General features: G+C 40.0%; 1 protein-coding gene across 1 annotated transcript in view; it reads left to right on the top strand.

The window, feature by feature from the left end:
* The window catches only part of LOC138033073 (fibrillin-2-like), a 172,295-nt gene that overhangs the window by 125,361 nt on the left and 39,434 nt on the right, over window positions 1–7,500 (top strand). The window lies entirely within an intron of this gene.

Here is a 7,500-nt window from a genome sequence, read left to right as displayed (position 1 = left end):
GGTTGAAATTAAGAGTTCCTGTCTGTAAAAATCAGACAAATTCTTAATTTCGGGGCAAGGGTCGAAAATTTTTTATGGTAGACAGGCTAGGGCATGATAAAAACTACTGGGTAGATTTTTGGCCAAAATATTCATTTATTTCAAAGAAATATGCAAATTACCAAATTCCTTTAAAGTCGCCATTTCACGCACCATTTCATTAAACCAGTTTGAGAGCCTCGCATGCAAAAACAAATTATTCTTCCGGCTTTAAAACAATGAAATATTTTTTTGTAATATTTAAATGTGTGCTGGGTCGATTTTAGGGAATGTTGCGTTGTCTTTTTGGGTGCAAAATAATTGAATTTCGAAGACATGTATTTCATTCACTTGAAAGTACTTCGTGAACATAATAAATTTTCACCATGTGCGAAACCTTCAAATGGATTAAGCTTCTGGTGGTTGAATTGCAGAAGAATGGTCTACAGATTCCTGTAAAAATTTATCTGGGCAAATGATTGTGAGCGACGCGAGAGCTTTTCAAATGACGTTAAAAATGCAAATATTTGCCCTCCCCCGTCAAATTTCAATTTACGGGTTACACATATATTTTAGCATGCACCACATGCCTTGACCTATATTGAGTTGAACTAGACACAGAGATAATAATTTTGAAATGTTCTAACCTTATTTGCTATAAGAGGCAGGTCCAAAAGCCGATTTAACGTGTTTCGCTCACCATTTGTCGCATTCAAAGCAGTATAGTTTCCTTCTTTTTACACAATGTCCGATCTACATCACTAATTTTTATCGTATTTAAATGTTCGAATACCATCTTTGATCTTGTTTCGGCGCTTATGATCACCACTGCATCTAACTCAACAACGCTAAGTTTGAACGATTGCTGTTTGACCTTGAATCCTTTGCAGTGCTTCGTTATTTGTTCGTCACGCAATGCTGTCATCGCATTTTAGGGGGTAGGGGTAGGGCAATTTCTATCCTGATACGTAACCACTTGGATCACACAATCTTGTTAATTAGGAAGACAGTAAAGTAAAGGAATAAAAAGAATGACTAGTTTAACTTTGTCTCCTGAATTGTCATCTGTTGTCATCTCTTAAGCTACCCGCTACCTACATTGAGTAACACTCTAGGGCTAAACTCGTTCCTAGGTCTTTTCGCGCTGTGCAAAATTTCTTTGATTACTTTTTCCCAAACAGTTTGAATGAAATCCGAAAATTCACCCGAGTCTCTAAATTTCGCAGCTTCCACAAAACCAAACAATTCAAATACAAAACGAAGGCGTTTCATTTTTTTTCTTTTTAAAACTTGGCGGAATTTGTTTTCGAATACTTTTGCGGACAGTCGGAGCTTTTGCAAACTTTTTTGTTTTCTCAAATATGCCACGTTCGATATATCAATATTCTAACATGCTCCAAGGCTTTCGGGTCAAAATTGTAACTTTTTAAAGTTTCTTTTGTCTCTCAATTTTCGAAAGAGACTTGGACACAAAGAAAACAACACCAGAAAAAGACGTTTGTCCCGAAAGCCTCGGAGCCATGTCAGAATATTGTTATATCGAACGTGGCATATTGCTTTCCGCAACATGATCATACCGTTACCCCGGTACCATAAGCATCATCTTGCGCGCGCTTGTGCTCCCCTCCCGCTCCCACACGTGCTTTTTTGGCACGACAAATCTTTACAAACCCCTATCCCGTTTCGCAGTTTTTCTCCCGCGTCCGAAGCCACCCGATCTCCGTACGGAAACGAAATGTAGCAAAATTACTACCTCAAGCGTTTTGTGAGATTCCGCCATACCAATAAAGAACTGATGAAGGACAGCCATAAGAAAGAAAAAGGAGATATTGGACTAGACCAGGAAGAACTAGCGCGTGGTGGGACTACTTTGTGAATGAAGTGGTATTACCTGAACATTTATTTCACATATGCACAATTCCACGTCCAACTCGTTCTTATCGCTTTCGAACCTATTAGTTTGGACAAATGAAGCCAATGGGAAAATTAAACGCTAGTTTGGGCGAAAATAATTTGCTTTGTTTTCTTCGAGATCAAACCTTATTAGTATGGTCGGGACCTGAGTTACAGCTCTTTCTGGGGTCTTCGAGGCAAGTCCCTCACGTATTTAAAAACACAAAGGAGATTCTCTATTCCTGCGGTGATGATCGGGGTTTCTTCAAGGAAAACTTGCCCTGCATAGTGGATGAGGTCTCTTGGCCCCAGCTCTCTATGTCGAAGATTGCGTTTCAAAGTGATTCGTTAAAACTGCAGCTACCAACTAATTTCGCCAGAAGATCTATGTAAGGCTTCTTTCGTTTAACGTTGATCGTTGAGATGTCAAGGTGATAAAAATTACATATGTCTTGGAGGATCTGCACATAAAACTTAGCGAGTTTAGAGCAAGCTGCGATTTCACAAATGTTATGCGTATCGTACATGATCGGATGCGCTGCAATGATATTTCTGCCATGACATCGTTACTCAGTTCTTGTATGTTCTGTTCATGAATTTTATCCAGCTCTTCGGCGTGTTCATCTTCTTCGTTCCCAGATTCAGCAGCTTGGACAACTTTCTTTGAAACAAGGCGTGAGAAGAAACTTGCAACCTGCTGAGAAGTTAAATAACTCGAAGCATCAAATCTAGAAGAGCCATCTGCGTTTCTAACTTTTCTCATTGACTTGGAAACATTGGAGGGATCAGCTTTCTTTCCAGTCTGTTCGCCGATTTTGAATACTTCTGTCAGTTATTGTTTCTGCTTTTCATTCAGTCGGGTCTTTGAGTACTGGAGGATTTTAAAGCCCAGCCCATTGACAACTATGAACGGCAATCCGGTACCCTAGCTGTACCAGTATCCTCTACAGGATTATCAACAGTGGCAACACCCTGTTCTAGTTTTGATGCAAAGGACATCATTGCCTTATCGAGAAGCGTACACTACTATACTTCACACTATCTATCACAGAATAGATAGTGAGTAGCGTAGCAATTCAGAGAATTACGCGCTAGTAGATTTATACAACAACAAAAAAAAACGGATAAACATGCAATAAATTGTTTCAGTTATCCTAAGAGTGCTCAATACAAAATATGCAAAGCAAACTGCGATATACCAGCTTTTCAATGATTGCGCAACTGGTATAAGCTATACTAGTCATAGTGTTAGTAGATTTATAAGTAAAGTTTGTAATGTACGTAATTTGTTTGTAAAAAATAAAACTTAAAAAAAAAGTGGAACAAAAGGCTGCTATCGATAATAAATAACTGGCGTTTAAAAAAAAAATCCTTTACACTCTTTCCATTTTTGTCAGTCTTTCTAAGACGATAAAAAAAGGTAAAGTCTGCTACGAGACTAGAAGGCCCATCAAGCCTGCGCTTAACTCCGGTTACTGTAGCATGAAGCGACTAGGAGTATTTCAACTCCCCCCTGGATGGGATGCTAGTCCATCGAAGGGTTACCCCCGGCATTAGATTCGCCGGTACCCATTTATGCACCTGGGTGGAGAGAGACACCGTGAGAGTAAAGTATCTTGCCCAAGAACACAAGAAAGTGTCCCCGGCCAGGACCCGAACCCGGACTACTCGATTCGGAGTCGAGAGCACTAACCACGAGGCCACCGCGCCTCCTAATTCTAAGACAATAAATCTGACATAAAGTTGACCCGCGGAAACAAATGACAATAAGAAATTTAAATTCGGCAATAGACCTCTTTAGCTTGTACGTTTTGTTTTCCAATTTCAGACCACGTGATGTTACTCTAGGGAACAGTTTCTTTCAAAGGTCGTCTTACGCACGTGCATATGTATGCAAACTTATGAAAAAAACAAAACGAAAAATTCCCTTGGGAACATCACGTGGTCTGAAATGGGAAAACAAAACGTACAAGCTAAAGGCCTGTTTAAACGGTTTCAACATTTGCTTCAACATGCATTCAACACTTTGTTGAACCAAATGTTGGGTGCGTTTGAAGAGGTCGTGCAACATTGTTGAAAGGGTAAAAAATGTTGAAAGCTTGTTGAAGCGTGTTGAATCAAGTTTAAATCGGTTTCAAGTTTCACTCAACATTGATTCGACTTCTCCTTCGTTCTCGAAAATGTTGAATAGTGTTGAAACCGTTTTTAACACTCTGTTCAACAATAGCAGAATACACGCATGCTCACATCAAGCCGCAAAAGTCAATATGGCGTAGTTTATCTGGACGAGAGAGATTGGTTTCTAGTTCTTAGTTCCTCGCAATCAAATTTCGCGAAAGTGTTGGTTCTTTTGTTGGCGCAATGTTGGTGCAATGTTGTAACCGTTCGAACGGTCACCGCACAACTTTGCTTTTGCGTCCGACATTTGCCCAACATCCGTTCAACTTTAATTGAACGAATGTTGGTCAAATGTTGATCAGAAACCGTTTAAACGGGCCTTAAAGAAGTCAATTCTGGCTGTCATGGAATATTCCGTTATAGTGCCTACAAAAACTCCACTATCGTCTGCAGAGCAGTTTGATCTCTATTTTCAGTGAGGATAGTGTTTATTTCAAGACCACACAATCGAAGTAGTGAATACAGGCTCAACGCTTCTTTTGCTTAGTTAGGGCCGAGAAAGCAACATACATATATAGGATTTTATGGTGGGCTTGTTTGCAGTCTGAAGGAAACCGATGCTTCAACGAGAAACAAGTGAACGCAGAGCAAAGTTTCTTGAATGTTTCAAAATCTAAAGAACTGTATGCCGCAAGAACTCTTTGTGTAGCAATAACTAATCCGACGACAGCATTTGCATACCAGCTTAAAGTGCCCCGTTTCTTTCGGCCTTATTCTGCTACAAAATATGCCGTTGGGTTAAGATTACTATGTATAATTGACAAAGAACATTGATAACAAACCCCTAAACGTAAAAAAATTCGGTTTCAAAGAGTCTAACCCTAACCCTAAACACTAAAATTTGGCCGCAATTACTAAGCCCGCGATAGACCTTATTCACGATGACCGTCATGTTGGATTTGCTATTATCATGCAAATTAGCTACACACTTCTGAGGGGGCAAACAACACAAGTTCGAGAGGTTATAACGAACATCTTAGCTACACAGATGATTTGTCTCACGTCCATTGAATGTTTATCACCTAAGTAATAAAATAGAATGATTCAACAAGGCACTTCAATGATTTTTTTCGTGAAAAATGAGCACTTTACGAAGTAGAAAGTCAAAATGTCAAAGGCAATGAAAAGATATAAAATTATTATGAAAGGTACTTAATTCTAAATTCTGAAATGTACCTTCAGTAATGTTATTTCAATATTTCGAGCAGCCTTTTTTCCAATAGTTGTCCCCCAGCTTTACACATGGCTAATTTGCATGACAATTTGAAAACCAACATGGCGGTTATCGTGAATAAGGCCAATTGAAAAGAAGATTTCTTAATCATGACGTCAGAGGCTCAACATTGGAGTTCAATCTCTCTGTTTTAATTGCACTTTGTAAGAATTGCCTAGGGTCTCCGAAGTCGAAATGTCCGATTATTTCAGTGAATCCAGTGAAAGCAGTCAAGAACAATCTTCCGAGGCCTCCCTCAGAAGGACAGTTTTGTTTCAGCGAGCGAAGACTTCTTGCCTTACGACGAAAATATCGAGCCGATTACCACGGAGCCAGAAGCGGCTGAAGATCGGGAGCAAGTGCATGGCCCAAGAAGAAGAGGAAGACGAGATTCTATGGAGTAGATTCTCTGGGGAAGAAGACGTTGAAGACTGGTTTTCAATGATCTTTGATATATTTGTGTCGCTTGTAGACAGGAAACGTTTTTGTGGGCCGTTAACTATAGTGGAAGATTCACTTCCAGACATGTACATGTATTGAATTATCCACGAAAATTTGCTTGCCTTGTCATATCAATTAGATTATTTTCTCACTCTTAGCTCAGGTGCAATTGCTCCAACTGCTCGCTAGAGTTTCTTGTAAAACCTGAAGAGTGCAGATGCTGTATGCAAGTTGACCGATGCGTTGAAAGAATGGAGGAGTTCGGCAGAGGAACACATTTGTACACTTTAGCCTTTTATACAACATCCTCAAGATCAACTGTTCTGAGATCGCAATTTTCGTCTCTTATGTATGCAACTTTTATAAACCAGTGAAAAGAAAAAAAACAAAATTTCATGTGTTCATACTCTCCTTTTTATGCGATCGTGCGGAGTATGGCTTCTCCGGTCCCTTGTTCCATACGGTCGGACTAGCATGAGGACCGATTGTCCGCTTGGATCAACCAACGTGAAGGACCCTCTCTTTAAAATGTTCAGAACAGACGCCAAAAATACCTCGCGGTCGAAAAAATCAATGCCAATGATCCCCCTCGGCTCCACTTGCAGAGCTACGATGCAAAGAAATCCCAGCACTATGGTTTGAAGTATTGCTACAGCCTTGCACTGTATAGCGACTTGACGGCATTTTTTAGTTCGACACGGCAACCAGAATACAGTGAATGAAACGGCCTGCTCCCGTCTGACCTTGTAGCTCAGTCGGTAGAGCGGCGGAGATCTAACCCGAAGGTCGTGGGTTCAATTCCCACCCTGGTCAGAGTTTTTCTCTGTCCTTGTGTGGGTCCATTTCCATCAGTAGGGCTAACGCTCACATGGTTCATATGGGATTGAAATCTAGCACTTCACATTACACTCTCTTCAGTGATTGAAATATTTTGTTGTTTGTTAGCACCTTGAAATCAATATTAAAAGCAAGGTGAATACCCATAACACTAACCCGGTGTGGCCAACACATCAAGCATGCGCACAACCATTTCATCTGGTCAATAGCCCTTTTCACGATTAGTTTTTCGTTTTTGCATTACAATGTAATCTAACGTGGATGCGAGGCAATTTCGGGTTAAAACTACAAAATAGCCCGAAATTGCTTCACATACATGCTAGATTATATTGTAATGCAAATGAGAAAAACTAACCGTGAAAAGGGCTATTGGCAGTCATGGACAGCTGTTTCGGCCTTGTTAAGCCTCGTCAGCTTGCCATAACCATCTTACCAGGCGGGAGTTTCTTTTTTTTTTTATTTCAATAGCCCATCTCTTTAATTGCAAAGTGATGTATTCATTTTTTCGCCAAGTATAAATAATGGTTCTAATCTTTCAAGACTTCCTCTTTGTTCACGTTTGCCGTGGTATGATAGTCTCATGTCGAAGAGTTCATGTCGTTTATAGCATCATTCAGCAAGTGAATAGGCCATTTCCGAGTTCATGTCTGCCTCCTTTCCAAAGCGAGTCTAAGTGCGAAGTTTTTGAAATGGTAATTAGTTCTACTTTACATATGAATGAAAACTAATTTTCATAACAAAAACTTGGCACTTAGACTCGCTTTGAAGATGAGGCAGGCTTGAACTCGGAAATGGCCTATTAACGATTACCTCAGAGAAAGCGAAGTCTTTATTCTTTGATTGCATCTGACGTCACGGCGGCCATGTTGTTGGAAAGAACAATAGCGAAAAAGTCCTTTGGGAATTTGACGCTATTATTA

The sequence above is a fragment of the Montipora capricornis genome, chromosome 14, assembly GCF_036669925.1.
Source record: "Montipora capricornis isolate CH-2021 chromosome 14, ASM3666992v2, whole genome shotgun sequence".
Taxonomy (NCBI): Eukaryota; Metazoa; Cnidaria; class Anthozoa; order Scleractinia; family Acroporidae; genus Montipora; species Montipora capricornis.
Note: the sequence above shows the minus strand (reverse complement) of the source record. Positions and strands in the feature narration are given on the sequence as shown.